The sequence below is a fragment of the Lactuca serriola genome, chromosome 2, assembly GCF_051521515.1.
Source record: "Lactuca serriola cultivar US96UC23 chromosome 2, Lser_US96UC23_V15, whole genome shotgun sequence".
NCBI lineage: Eukaryota > Viridiplantae > Streptophyta > Magnoliopsida > Asterales > Asteraceae > Lactuca > Lactuca serriola.
In genome coordinates this window covers 169,513,696-169,529,713 of record NC_136409.1, presented here as the reverse complement: position 1 = coordinate 169,529,713, position 16,018 = coordinate 169,513,696, and the positions used below count along the sequence as shown (strand labels likewise).

Below are 16,018 nucleotides of genomic sequence, written 5' to 3'. Positions count from 1 at the left end.
TGTTAGATCAGTATCTTAGTAGATAGGATATTACTATGCTTAGTGATCTGTAGATCTGTGTGACTGGATGTAGACTGTTATATGATTATTTGTTATATGTGCACATAATTTGTTGGTGGCTGAGGCTTCACTGCTTTGTGCGTAAGCCAACAGGCCGAAGCATTCCAACCTGATGGTTGAGAGCCTAGGGTATTCCATCCCGAGGATGATTGGACCCATAGTATATTGGCATTCCAAGCCGATGGTTGAGGGCCAGGGGTATTCCATCCCAAGGATGATTGGACCTATAGTATATTGGCATTCCAACCCGATGGTTGAGGGGCATGGGGTATGTTGGATTAGTGTCTAAGCCCGTAACCATATTTGGTAAATACTTGACCCGGTTGTGCATGGTCCTTTTGGGTTGCCTTCACCAAAGCAACTTGACTGGAGAAATAAATAGAGAAAGAGGTTATTATGATTTATTAATATGTTATAAGAATAATATATTAAAGGAGAAATCATATTTGTTTAATTAATATTGGTCAATAATTAATTAGAAATTAATTTTGTGATCAAGTGTAATTAATTAAACTAGAGGGGCTGAATTGTAATTATGTGATAGTTGCAAAGTAGGGCAATGATTATCCTTGTTAAAGGATGAACGAATTCAAGGATAAGGATATCCTTGAAATCGTCCAAAGTCCAAGAGATAAGGGTTTTTCAAAGGCTTATCTTGTGGTTGCTTGGTAGGCAAGTAACTGGATAAGGATAAGGACTGAAACCCTAATCCCAACCCTATATAAAGACCCCTAGGCCTTAAGAATTCATCCACTTGCTTCTAAGAGCTCCCAATGATGATTTCTAGCTCCTCCCTTCTCTCTCTATAGCCTCTCCATTTGCTTGTGGTGTTTGTGAGCCATTAGAGGCACTACACTTGTGGTGCTTGCTTTCAAGACTTAGGGTTTGAAGATTTAAGTTGTTATTGCAATATAACAACAAGAAGTATGTGATCTAGCCTTCTATGTGATTTTCGAAAATAGCATGCTACATTAGGGTTTTATCCATGTGTTCATAATGTTGTGTATCTAATAGTGAAAACATAGATCCAAATTAGGGTTGCATGCACACATATGATTGTTTGTATAAAACCCATCAGGGTATTGCAACCTGATGGTTGATTGGGCCCAAAGTATGTTGTTATTATAAATGTGCTATTTGTTATGTATTGGTATTTTGGAGAAACTCACTAAGCTTTGGGTTTACATTTTGGATTATGTTTCAGATACCTTAGTGGATCGCAGAAAGGCGAAGGTGTGATTGTGCACCTCCTCATGTTTTGATTTTATGATTTTGGGATTTCTATGATGTGAAACTTATTTTGAAAACAAATTGTAATAAATGATGGTTTTGTGGTTGTTTAAAAAGTTTAAAATTTTCAATAATTTTACGAATGTTACAAATACATATACTTGCATACGCGCCATTTCGTTAACACGAGTCTATATGTACTTACAACCTACGCGCCATCCCATTAACATGTGAGCTTATAGGCTCATAACCTCTTTAACCGTTCCATCATCATCCCCGAACTAAGTCTATACTTACAAGAATTACACACATAGAGTCTACACTTTAGATTCTACTAGTTCATACACAATTATACTTTCTACTCTAACAGTTTAAATTTAAGCACATACATACTGTTCTATCAACTCTAATCTATTAGTTCTCTATCCTAACATACATGCACATGTATTGTAAAACATACTATAGTGAGATAACTCACCTGGACAGTTTCCTAGAAGATTAACAGCTTTCTAGGTGATCCCACTGGTGGTCAACGTGCCTAACGAGTATTAACCTATAATACTATACATATTAGTCCATGTGGGAACCTGGTAATGGAATATTAGATCTTTCACTAATCCCAATGAATACTAAGAGTTATATCAAATAAAGATCAACCAGGCAGGACAGTTGGGGGGATGACCATTTCGACATATAGCCTTTCTAAAATCCAACAACCAAGCCAACATGACCATTCTAGACACTTCTCTCGCAAGTAGATTAATCATTACTATAACTTGGAATTACTGAAGAATCTAGAATTTTTAGGTTCCTAATAACGATTATAATTACGAAAATAAGCAATCCTAAAAGCTTAGTAAGCGTAGTTGCACGTAAAGAGGTTTCTAGCAAAAACCAGGATTTATATTGGCAGGACTTCAACCCGAGAGCTTTTAATTCCCGAGCCCTCTAATGTCCAAAACTCCGCTAAACCAAAATACTCATAAATCGCGAAGAAAAACCTATTTTTGTGCCTAAGAACTACATAGGAAGTTTAGAAATGATGTGAGGAAGAATGAGAGGTTTGAAAGCTATTTATAAGCGAAATTCCAACATATGTGCCGTGCACATGGTCGGAGCGCATCGCGCACGCGGTCGGCTGGGTGAGGTGACTCCTATGAAAACGTGACACGTGGCATGTAACGCCTGTGTTTCCGGGCTTGCCACTTTTAGCAATGTAATGGTCTAGGTTAACCTTTGTAACCCGTTTTGAAATAATAAGATTGTATTATTTGATTATTTTGTGTTTTGTGCTTAATTGCTTAATTATGTGGTTTGATTAATTAAGAATAAAAATAAGTGTCAAAATTTAAGTGTAAAATAAACTTAATATCTTTGAATAATGTTGTAGTAGTTGAAACGAGGTTTCCGAATATATATAGAACGCCTAAATCTGACTTCGTATGAGTAAGTTATGGTTTATCGAAGTTTCGGCTTAACGGTATGCAGCCTGTTTTACTCGATTTGAGATCGAGAGGTTTTTAGCCGAAGCAATCTAAACGAGGATCGAAGGTCTCGTTGTTGGTATCGAAGCGATAAAAAGTTAGGCGAGAACGGACGTCAAACGAAGAAGTTATGAATTTATAACGAAGTTTTTCTGTCGCGGCCTATTAAAAATAAATAATAAAAATAAAGTTAAAATTAGCCGACGGAGTCTAAATGAAAGTTGTAGAGCGTAGTCTCACCTTCGCGTGGATATAAAGAACGTCGAAAACGGAGTTCGTATGAAGAAGATATGAATTTCTGAAGTTTATTAAATATTTTGTATTTAAATTAAATCTTTAAATCCGGCATTATCCGAAGGGGAGTCAGCAATCCGATCCGAAGTACGCCCCGCGTACTCCGAAGCTGTCGACACTCGCAGCAAGTGGCTTCGGATGCGTAAGCAGTGACGTTTTTCGGACCAGTACGCCCCGCGTACTCCGAGGCTCCAGCCTCCTATAAATAGGATGCGAGGGCAGCCGACCCAATTGCCAATTTTCTCTCTTCTTTCTCCCGTTTTGCATCGTTTTGCGTGCCAGTAATATCCCGAAGCCTCGGTATTATTCCCGAGCCCCGAGGCAAGTCCCGAGATCCCGAAGATCCCGAGAAGTGCGGTTCCCGAGCCGAAGCTCTGCCCGCGAGAAGTTCAATTTTTAGAGATCTTCCAGATCTGCTGAGGATTACTACTTCTGCAAGTCATAGTGCTGTCTGATCATCTTCTGATCAAGTGAGTGTATACTACCTTTCATAAACACGATAATAATACAAGTATGGTTTGAGTGTATTAAGTATATTGTTGTTTATATGTGTGAATGTGTATTCACTTTCTTCTAACTCATAGATATGATTTATTCTCTATGAGATATGTGTTATGTGTGTGTGTGCCTCATCTGTTATGTGAAATATGTGTTGATTAAAGCATGCTATACAGGTTTTTAACTATGTATAAAAAAATGTATATTTTTATCTACTAATATGTTGGGTAGAACATGGGTAGATAGTTGGTGTGTAATAAACAGATGAGAGGACTCGTTGTTGTTTGATCTAGTCATCTAGCGGAGTTTAGATGACGACCACATACTTTTCTAGATAGTCTTGTGGAAACATTAGCAGGTTCGCCACCTGTAGGTGTTAATGAACTTGGGTGTTCATTCGCTGTACTCCATCCCCCTCATGGTTGCCTTATTTGACTTATATTGCTGAGGAACCCCCGAAACATGTGTTGTCGCCCCGATGAAATATTCTTAGACTAGGTCCCTTATGTTAGTTGTCTTAGGGACATAAAGTGAAAATAACGGGAATGAGTAATTGGGTTATTGTTGGTTGGTGAAAATTAAATATGATATTTATTGTGGGTTGAAAACCCTATATGCTCACCAGACTCCCAAGCCTGACCCACTCAGTTTTATTTGTATTACAGGAAGTGGCGCAAAGGCATGAGATGGATGAACCATCAGTTGTTTTGTTTACAAGTCTGTATATGTATATATTTGTTGAATGACTTGTAATGTTATCGTTTATGCTTATTGGTCTGTATCGGAATATGACACCCCGAGTTTTGATTATAATGAAAATACATTTCTTTTATGAAATGCTTTGGTAAACATTGTTTTATCATGTTTTGTTTTTGGGAACAAATTCCGCAACTCTTTCAAATCAAAAGGATTTACTCTGAAAATATTTTAAAAGCATAAATGAAAATCGGTCTTTTCTGGCCGAGATTTTGGGGATGTCACAGTTGGTATCAGAGCATTAGTTTAAGCGAACTAGGAATTTGTAGGATTTCTAGACTTAAACTTAGAATGCTAAGTGGAATTTTGAGATGTGTGTCTGTTATGTTTTAGACACGAGCACTAGTTTATTTTAGGAGAGTTGCCTAAAATGCTTTTATGTGCTAAATGTTATATGTTGCCATATATGATATTATTTGTTCGGATCTATGGTCTATTGCCGACCGGATCTAGAAACCTAATGTGTGTAGGATTCTAAGCGTGCGTCTACGATATTAGAACTAGCATGTAAACATTTCAGAGTGATAAGGATGATTTGAATATCTACCGTGATTGAGGATCTAATTTCACCTTATTTGGTGTGTAGATCAAAAATGGTGAGAACAAGAAGTGGAGATGGAAATGCTGATGAAAACAGGAATCGACCACCAGTGATTGAACAAATACCTGTCGTAGCAGCAGCACCTAAGCCAATAACCATGGCTGGTGTGCAAATGATGATTCAGGCGATGTTGGATCGTCAGATGGATGAAACTAGACGGTTGCTTCAACAGAATCGTGAAGAACTGTCAATTCATGTGGAAGAGCCCGAATTAAATGAAGGGCACTCGGAAGGTGGAAACTTCAGTGGGTCTGTTGGTCCAGCCAACCCACCGATAGTTAGGCAAGATAACCATGATGGAAGGAATGATAGAATGGGATGCAAGTACAAGGACTTTTTAACTTGCAAACCATCAACCTTTAATGGAAAGGAGGATCCAATTGGGGTTATGGATTGGATCTCCGAAATGGAGCTAGCCTTCATGACTTGTGGCTGCAGAGGTAAGTTGCAGACTATCTATGCCGTGCGTCAATTCCGAGGTGGAGCCGTTCGTTGGTGGAACACTCTAGGGAAGACTTTAAGCCCTAATGAGCCACTGCAATTGTCATGGGCAGAGTTCTTGGTGCAGTTCAAGAGCAAGTTCTGCTCGGCTCAAAATCTATTGGAACTAGAGAACAAGTTTCTGACATTGACGAAAGGCAGCGTGTCAGTTGATGAATACACCAATAACTTCACCGATAAGATGGAGTTTGCCTTGCGTATCGTTCCAAATGAGCTGACAAAGGTGGACCGGTATGCGAAGGGACTCCCATGGGAGTACGAGGTGCCGGTACGTCAGGCACTTACTCTAGAGGCAGCTATCTGGGCTGCCAAGTCTGTTGAGAACATGATTAAGGGGAGAACCACCGACAAGGTTGATGTTGGTGAGAAAAGAAAGTTTGAGGGAACATCTGGTTCCAGTAAGAAAGGAAAATTTTCGAAATCTGATTCGAAAAAGTTTGGAGGAAAAGGAGGCGAAGCGAAGTGGTGTGATAAGTGTAAGAAAAAGCACTTTGGGAAATGTAGCGAGGATGTAACCTGCTACAAGTGTGGAAAGGTTGGACATTTTGCCAATGAATGTCCGAACAACAAAAGGATGTGTTTTGGTTGTAATGAAGAGGGGCACATTTTGAAAGACTGTCCGAAGAAGAAGGAGGCAGCTAGGCCCAACATTCCACCAAAGCCGAAGGCGAGAGCCTTCCAGATGACACTTGAGGCTGCGAAAGATGAAGCTGATGTCGCTTCAGGTACCTTTCTCGTAAACGAATTACCTGCTCAAATTTTGTTTGATTCTGGAGCCCACTACTCCTTTATTTCGCATGAGTTTGGTAGAAAGCTAGCCTTGCCTGTTGATAGACTAGATAATGCTTTATTAGTCGAAGTAGCTAGTGGCAAGTTTGTACCTGTTAGCCATCGTATGAAAAACATCTTAATCGACCTTAATGGGAATAAGTTTCTCGAGGAATTATTGCCCATCGATCTAAATGGTTTCGACATCGTTTTGGGAATGGATTGGCTTAGCGCCAATGATGCCGAAATTTTATGCAAGAAGAAGATAGTTAAAGTAAACCCGCCTGGTAAAGATTCGTTTATGGTGTATGGGGACAAACGGCGAGTGAATTCTGGAATCATTTCTCTAATGAAAGCCAGAAAGTGTTTGACCAAGGGATGTACATCATATTTAGCATTTTTGATTGATGCTAAGAAAGAAAAGAAGGTGATGCAGAGTATTCCAGTGGTGTGTGATTATCCGGAAGTATTTCCCGAGGATCTTCCTGGATTACCACCTGATAGACAAGTGGAGTTCAGAATTGACTTGTTACCAGGAACCACGCCAATAGCAAAAGCACCTTATCGATTAGCACCGACGGAGATGAAGGAGCTGATGATGCAACTTCAGGAGTTATTGGACAAAGGTTTCATTAGACCTAGTTCATCGCCCTGGGGAGCTCCGGTGTTATTTGTGAAGAAGAAAGATGGAAGTATGAGAATGTGCATCGATTACAGAGAGCTGAACAAGGCAAAAATAAAGAATAGATATCCGTTGCCGAGGATTGATGACCTGTTTGATGAATTGCAAGGTTCGAGCTATTTCTCGAAGATCGATCTTAAGTCAGGATATCATCAGCTAAAAGTAAGAGAGCAAGATATCGAGAAGACTGCATTCAGAACTAGATATGGACACTACGAGTTCTTGGTTATGTCGTTTGGACTAATCAATGCTCCGGCAGCGTTCATGGATTTGATGAATAGGGTTTGTAATCCTTTCCTTGATAAATCCGTGATAGTGTTCATAGACGACATTCTGATTTACTCAAAAAGCCAGGAGGAGCATGGCAGACACTTGCGAGAAGTGGTGGAAGTTTTGAAGAAGGAGAAGCTATATGCAAAGTTCTCCAAATGTGATTTTTGGATTCGTGAAGTCCAATTCTTGGGTCACGTGGTCAACCAAGAAGGGATAATGGTTGATCCAGCAAAGATTGAGGCTGTGATGAAGTGGGAACAACCGAAAAGTCCCACGGAGATTCGAAGCTTTTTGGGATTAGCCGAGTAATACCATAGGTTTATCCAAGGCTTTTCTTCGATCGCTACTCCATTAACAACTTTGACCCACAAAGGAGCTACTTATGCTTGGAGTGATAAGCATAAAGAAGCATTCAAGAAGTTAAAGAAGAAGCTATGCGAGGCACCGATACTTTCTCTACCCGATGGAGTTGAAGACTTCGCTGTTTATAGCGATGCGTTTGGTGTTGGATTGGGTTGTGTTTTGACCCAAAGAGAAAAGGTGATAGCATATGCGTCTCGACAGCTGAAAGAGCATGAAAAGAATTACCCGACTCATGATTTGGAGTTGGCAGCGGTAGTTTTCGCTCTGAAAATATGGAGGCATTACCTCTATGGCACGAAGTGCAAACTTTTTACTGATCATAAGAGTCTCCAATATCTCTTTAATCAGAAAGAATTGAATATGAGGCAACGACGCTGGCTAGAATTACTTAAAGACTACGACTGCGAGATACTTTACCACCCCGGTAAAGCTAATGTTGTTGCTGATGCTCTCAGTCGGAAAGTCAATCTTGAAAGGAAAAGGCCAAGAACGTTGAGAATTGAAGTTGTATCGACCATTGTGGAAAGTATAAAGAAAGCTCAAGAGGAAGCTTCTGAGAAAAATGACCGAAATGAGGAACGTTTGGGTAAAACGTTGGTGTTTGGTACTAGCGGTCATGGACTGAAGGTATTCCAAGATCGTATTTGGGTACCTAAGTCAGGAGGAATTAGGGATCTTCTGATGGAAGAAGCTCACAAAACCATGTACTCAATTCATCTGGGTAGCACTAAAATGTATAGGGATCTGAAACCCTACTACTGGTGGCCAACGATGAAGCTTGATGTTGCAAAGTATGTGGCCGAGTGTGTGACTTGTGCGAGAGTCAAGACACAACATCAGAAACCTTACGGGAGTTTAGAACCATTGCCTGTGCCTATGGGTAAGTGGGAAGGCATTGCTATGGATTTTGTCACTAAACTGCCCAGAACAAAGAATGGTCACGACATGATTTGGGTGGTCGTTGATCGATTCACTAAGAGTGCGCATTTCATAGCAGCCAAGGAGAAATGGTCTATGAAAAAGCTTGCGAATTCTTATGTGAAGGAAATTGTGAGGCTTCACGGTGTTCCGTTAACGATTGTATCGGATCGTGATAGCCGTTTCACCTCAAGGTTTTGGAAAAGTCTACAAGAGGAAATGGGTACCAAGTTATGTTTAAGTACAACTTACCATCCACAGACTGATGGTCAGAGTGAAAGAACAATACAAACACTTGAAGATATGCTGAGAGCATGTACCTTGGAATTCCTAGGTAATTGGGATGAACATTTACCATTGGTAGAATTTTCCTATAATAATAGTTTTCACTCGAGCATTAAGATGGCACCTTACCAAGCTTTGTATGGACAAAAGTGTAGTACGCCGTCGTGTTGGCTTGAGGCTGGGGAAAAACAGTTTATGGGACCAGAGATGGTTCATCAAACTGCTGAAAAGTTGAAAATAATTAGGGAAAGAATGTTAGCAGCTCAAGATCGTCAAAAGAGCTATGCTGACAAAAAGCGAAGACCGATGACTTTTGAGGTTGGAGATTCGGTTTTGCTTAAAGTCTCGCCGTGGAAGGGACTTATAAGATTTGGTAAAGGGGAAAGTTGAGTCCAAGGTTTATTGGACCGTTTAAAGTTCTTCAGAGGATTGGGAACCAAGCTTAAAAGCTCGAATTACCCGAAGAACTGAATGGAATTCACAACACTTTTCATGTGTGTTATTTGAGGAAGTTCACGGGAGAAGTTCCCGATATAATTCCAATTTCTGAATTGAGAATTGATGAAAACAAAAGGTTGATTGAAGAACCAGAGGCAATTGTTGACCGAAAGACTAAGAAGTTGCGACGCAAAATGTTTGGGTTAGTGCTTGTCCGATGGAAACACACGAATGAGCCGAATCTCACCTGGGAGACGGAGAGTGACATGTTGAGTCGCTATCCGCATTTGTTTGTTGATGTGTGATTCCGGGGACGGAATCATTCTAAGGTGGGGAGAATTGTAACGCCTGTGTTTCCGGGCTTTCCACTTTTAGCAATGTAATGGTCTAGGTTAACCTTTGTAACCCGTTTTGAAATAATAAGATTGTATTATTTGAGTATTTTGTGTTTTGTGCTTAATTGCTTAATTATGTGGTTTGATTAATTAAGAATAAAAATAAGCGTCAAAATTTAAGTGTAAAATAAACTTAATATCTTTGAATAATATTGTAGTAGTTGAAACGAGGTTTCCGAATATATATAGAACGCCCAAATCTGACTTCGTATGAGGAAGATTGAGGCTGTGATGAAGTGGGAACAACCGAAGGGGAGTCAGCAATCCGATCCGAAGTACGCCCCGCGTACTCCGAAGGTGTCGACACTCGCAGCAAGTGGCTTCGGATGCGTAAGCAGTGACGTTTTTCGGACCAGTACGCCTCGCGTACTCCGAGGCTCCAGCCTCCTATAAATAGGATGCGAGGGCAGCCGACCCAATTGCCAATTTTCTCTCTTCTTTCTCCCGTTTTGCATCGTTTTGCGTGCCAGTAATATCCCGAAGCCTCGGTATTATTCCCGAGCCCCGAGGCAAGTCCCGAGATCCCGAAGATCCCGAGAAGTGCGGTTCCCGAGCCGAAGCTCTGCCCGCGAGAAGTTCAATTTTTAGAGATCTTCCAGATCTGCTGAGGATTACTACTTCTGCAAGTCGTAGTGCTGTCTGATCATCTTCTGATCAAGTGAGTGTATACTACCTTTCATAAACACGATAATAATACAAGTATGGTTTGAGTGTATTAAGTATATTGTTGTTTATATGTGTGAATGTGTATTCACTTTCTTCTAACTCATAGATATGATTTATTCTCTATGAGATATGTGTTATGTGTGTGTGTGTGCCTCATCTGTTATGTGAAATATGTGTTGATTAAAGCATGCTATACAGGTTTTTAACTATGTATAAAAAAATGTATATTTTTATCTACTAATATGTTGGGTAGAACATGGGTAGATAGTTGGTGTGTAATAAACAGATGAGAGGACTCGTTGTTGTTTGATCTAGTCATCTAGCGGAGTTTAGATGACGACCACATACTTTTCTAGATAGTCTTGTGGAAACATTAGCAGGTTCGCCACCTGTAGGTGTTAATGAACTTGGGTGTTCATTCGCTGTACTCCATCCCCCTCATGGTTGCCTTATTTGACTTATATTGCTGAGGAACCCCCGAAACATGTGTTGTCGCCCCGATGAAATATTCTTAGACTAGGTCCCTTATGTTAGTTGTCTTAGGGACATAAAGTGAAAATAACGGGAATGAGTAATTGGGTTATTGTTGGTTGGTGAAAATTAAATATGATATTTATTGTGGGTTGAAAATCCTATATGCTCACCAGGCTCCCAAGCCTGACCCACTCAGTTTTATTTGTATTACAGGAAGTGGCGCAAAGGCATGAGATGGATGAACCATCAGTTGTTTTGTTTACAAGTCTGTATATGTATATATTTGTTGAATGACTTGTAATGTTATCGTTTATGCTTATTGGTCTGTATCGAAATATGACACCCCGAGTTTTGATTATAATGAAAATACATTTCTTTTATGAAATGCTTTGGTAAACATTGTTTTATCATGTTTTGTTTTTGGGAACAAATTCCGCAACTCTTTCAAATCAAAAGGATTTACTCTGAAAATATTTTAAAAGCATAAATGGAAATCGGTCTTTTCTGGCCGAGATTTTAGGGATGTCACATGGCAAGATTTGGGTGGCCAGTCAGAGCGTATCGCGCATCTTTTTGTCGCGTGCTGCGCATACACGTATTTTCAGTTTTTTTTTCAAGAAATCATTTTTTCTTCATATGAGCTCCGTTTCGGCGTTCTTTATATCCACGTGTAGGCCCAAGGTTCTAAATGACATATGGCGTGGCGTGACGGCAACACCAAGCCTTAAGCTCTACAAGCCATGACGTTTTTCAAGGCGTGATGTAAGGCGACGATTTTGTATTAATTTATAATTATATTACCACATAAATATAAATTTATATAAAATATAACTAGTTTTTAGAAATGTTATATCAATAACTAATAACAAGTTATCAAAAAACCCAATACTTGTATCGCCGATTAGAAAAGATATAACAAAGAGCAAAAAAACGTGTGCCAAATGAAAAACATCTGCCATAACACGCCATGACATGCCATATCATGCCTTGTCACACGTCACGCCTAACAGCAACCTCATGAGGTTTTTCGTAACTGCGAAGTCACGCCTCACGCCTTGGCACGCCTTGGAATGCGCCATGACGCGCCTTTCAGGACACTGCACGTACCTATTGACAAGATTTACAACTTTCATTTTGACTCCGTCCGCTAATTCTCATTTTATTTTTAAAGTTATATTTTTAACAGGATTAGACTATTAAAGTCCGTATAAAAATCATAACTTATCCATACGAATTCCAGTCTCGACTGTTTTTATATCGACGAAATCATATCAATGAGATCTTTGACTCTCCTTTGGATTGTTTTTTCTAAGAATCGACCGATCTTGATTTAAGTTTATGTGTCGCATATTGCTATGCTGAAACTTCTGAAAATCGTAATTCCTTCATGCGAAGTTAGATTTGGATGTTCTTAATATGCACGCTCTTGGTTTTACGACTACTACGAATTTCATTTAGATTTCTTAGGTTAATAAGCAACTTCTCTAAAATTCACTTTTTACGATACGCTGAGCCGTGTCAGTTTAATAGCAAACCTTCGAAGAAGTATAACTTCTTCATATGATGTCGGATTTATGCGTGGTATATAACTACGAAAATTATTTTGATGTTTTCTACATACTTAGGATGAATATTTTGGCTCAAAATTAATATGTTTCTAATTCTTTTTTCATAATAATTGTTTAATATTAGAATCTATGAATGTAGTAAAAATACGGTGTTACATCACCACTACAAAAAAATGCAAAGTCATGTACACATATACTAGAGACATAATAACCATCATATATTTGGAACAAAAATATATCAAATATATATAATCAAAACAAACAAATATGTGATAAATATCACGTGAAAATCTGCTATAGTTTAGCAACACAAATCCCAACCGTCGAATCCCCAAAATTCAGTCTAATTCTTGAAATGTTGAACCTCCTAGAATAGAATATGTATTTTTTATTGTTGTGTAAATAAACCGAGAATTTTGGCTCTCATGATGACTCACTAAAACTATAAAACCCTAAGTAAATACAAAGTAAATAAACGTTGTATTTGAACCTATTATGAGTTTTCTTTATGGGTCAAAACATAGGACCTCCCAAAAAAAATCATCCATTTCTTGACTATGAGGAAGAGATCGCCATGATGACAATCGATCAACCTATCATCAACTATTTTTTTGCCAAAGCCTTTGTTAACATACCGGAACCATTATCATATCTACGAACTTTGACAAGTTCAAACAAGTGTCTTAAATATCATATCTAATCCAATGATAACTCACATCGATAAGCTTTATTCTTTTATTGATTGTAGAATTCTATTATGCCCTAATCTTATCTACATACTTGTACCATTGGATGTGACATCCTCAAACATTTCCATTTTAAGACTTGTTTATGCTAAGTTCTAAACTAAAAACTCTATATTTATAAAGGGAAATTACGAGATTTTTAGAAAGATTTTAATTATAAATGTTGCTCAAAACTCAAGGGCATGTCAACTTGAATATTAAACCATAAGCAAAAACATAAACAAAATAACCAAACACAGTACAATGTGAAAGTCTAAGTGTTGAAATATCCAAAACTTCTAAGCATCTCTAATGTATCGCTTATTAACCATCACATGAGACATACGACAAAATGCAACATTATAGTAGCGCATGGGGAGATATAATCGATTGAATCTTACAATAAACATTTTATAAAATAAAATCCTAATCAGTCAAACATTGATATAAAAATCATTAAGCACATGACTACATAGAATGCATCATAGAACTCATAAACATTATAACACAATGTAAGAAATGAAAAACACACCCCAAGTCCTCATAATCAACTCATTACACCAAATGATACAAGAAAGTCTTACGAGATCCTTTCTAACAACGTGTAAGATGTATCGGCCTGAGGTAGCTAATCCAAAGACCAACTCCTTTAATATGAAGACTATGTAGAATTCTCAACGTCCTCTTTAGACTCCTTAACCTCACATATGTATGGACCGCAAAAAGCCATCTCATCTATAAACCTCATGCATGAGATGAAAACATGTACCTTAGTATCTAAACATGCAATCATCATAAACATCAGAAAGTATAGTTATTGGCCGGAGAGTATTTTGTAATCAATCCCACATTAGACTTTAGAAAATAAGTTTTTTTTGTTTGTTTATATTTTTCTGATTTACTATAGGAGGTGATATTGATGATAACATACCTTCTTTTAGAATATAATATCAACAAACAAATATTCCATTCCAATCCAAGATTTAAATCCAACTTGTTAAGAGTATCGAAGTGAATAAAGAAGTAGGTTAGATTCTCGCTTCATTTTCACTGTGTGTTTACGTCGTTCAACTTTATTGTCTTACTTTCAACTTATTTTGTTAGTATTTCCTCCTATTTATTACTAGCACTTACTTAATATATATATATATATATATATATATATATATATATATATATATATATATATATATATATATATATATATATATATATATATATGTCGTGTTTATTTTTATTTATAATAGTCTTATCAGTCATATTTGTTTGTTATCCCTTTTGGCGGACACACACATCTATTATTTTCTTTTCGACTAACATTTTCACCTTCATGAGATCACAAACTCCCTCTTCTCGAGTTCACTTAAGGAAGAAAATGCAAGGAAGGGAGAGAAAATATGTGTTTTTGAGTTTTTTTTAGGAAGTAAATTAAGGAAAAGAAGTGTATTCTTAAGTTGTGTTTTTTTTTCTTCTCTTGAAACCATCCTCCCAAATATAGGCTCCTTCATTCCCTTTTATTTTTATTTTTATTTCCCTTCATATTTCTTTTCTTTTCCTTTATTTCCCCTCGTTTTTAAACTAGAGAACAAATCACAAGGGTATGTAGGATGACATATTTGAAAGGAGTTGTGTCTATAATTGACTCATTACTTTCCTTTACATGGTTAACGTGAGCCACTCAAATGTTATGATTTGCCAGTTTTCAATTTTTACTTTCCCTTACCCCTTTACTATACCAATACGGTTTTCAATTTGCAAGCGTCACCTCGTATTCAAGTTAGACAACAAACACATTTTAAATACGCCGTATGCACCTAAATCAAACTTATTCGATTTTGTTCAAACTTAACACACACGGATTAAGCTTCTTACATGAAGTTGCCCATTGCTCGTGATTGCCATCTATTATGGCTCAATACTAAGAAATCATTATATTTGAACTATAGCTTATATTGATAAAACTTTAGAATAGAATTACATACAAAATATGAAATCAACTGACATTACTAGTTACCATTACCAATTAACTTCAACTTCGCTTCACTTCATTTCATTGGAACTTTTATGCGTACATCATAATCCAGCCTATGCAATGCAATGATCAAGTATAAGAACACCATTAATATCCTACGAACATGGAAGTGATTAATCTAAACAATTAATACCTTTTTGGACTAACTTCTGTAATTGGGAAAAGGAACATTGCCAGACTCAATATGCCTAAGATCTTCAATCAACACTTCATAGTGCCTCTTCACCTCTTCTGCTGATTTTCCACCCACTGCTCTTGCAATCTTTTGCCAACGATCAGGGGTGTCCCTATCATATACTGCAAGAGCTCTCTCAAACAATTTGTTTTGTTGTGGCGTCCATGAGGAGGTGGAGCTACTTGAATAGAGTGAGCTTGATGCCATTTTTGATATCAAAGTATGCAAATGTACCTTTTGACTTCAATGGAGGACAAGATTCCTATAAAAATGTAATAGATCTAGATGGTTTGGAGGATGTTATGAGTGAAAGATGGCTATAAATAGGAGAAAAAGGTTGTAGGGGTCGTCGTCCACTGAGGTGAATATAACTTGAAAGAGGCAAAACTATGAACACATCATCTTCTTTTGTGAACATATTTGCATATGAAGCTTTTCCTTTGATACTGATTCTCTTATTTTACTGGCTATTATTAAGTGTGCTACTTGCCAAATTGATTCTCCTTTTCATGCATACTATGTATGTTATTAATGTGTAAGGTTTGTTTGGGAATGAGATTTCAAACAAAAAAAAGTTTGCATTAAGGAAGAAAACATAGGTGTTTAATACATTTATCTTTTAAATACAAATTCATAATCCAAACTTTCGAATAGTTTTAAGAGCTTTTAGTTTTAGTTTTTATGTTTTATATAGTTTTATAAATTTCAAAAGTTAAAAGTTAATTTTTTAAACATTTCTAAAACAAATAAAATTTTAGCTTTTGGCTACCATCTATATGTTACCAACTTTTTTTATTTTTATTTTTATTTTTTTATTTATTTTCTCACACAT

At 37.5% G+C, this 16,018-nt stretch overlaps 1 pseudogene across 1 annotated transcript; it reads right to left on the bottom strand.

The window, feature by feature from the left end:
• Window positions 1-14,788: 14,788 nt before the first annotated feature.
• Window positions 14,789-15,496, bottom strand: LOC145087357 (protein RADIALIS-like 3 pseudogene; annotated as a pseudogene). The gene is made up of 2 exons (XR_013700776.1): window positions 15,145-15,496; window positions 14,789-15,064 (listed from the first exon to the last, which is right to left on the bottom strand). The product of XR_013700776.1 is annotated as a protein RADIALIS-like 3 pseudogene (transcript).
• Window positions 15,497-16,018: the final 522 nt, after the last annotated feature.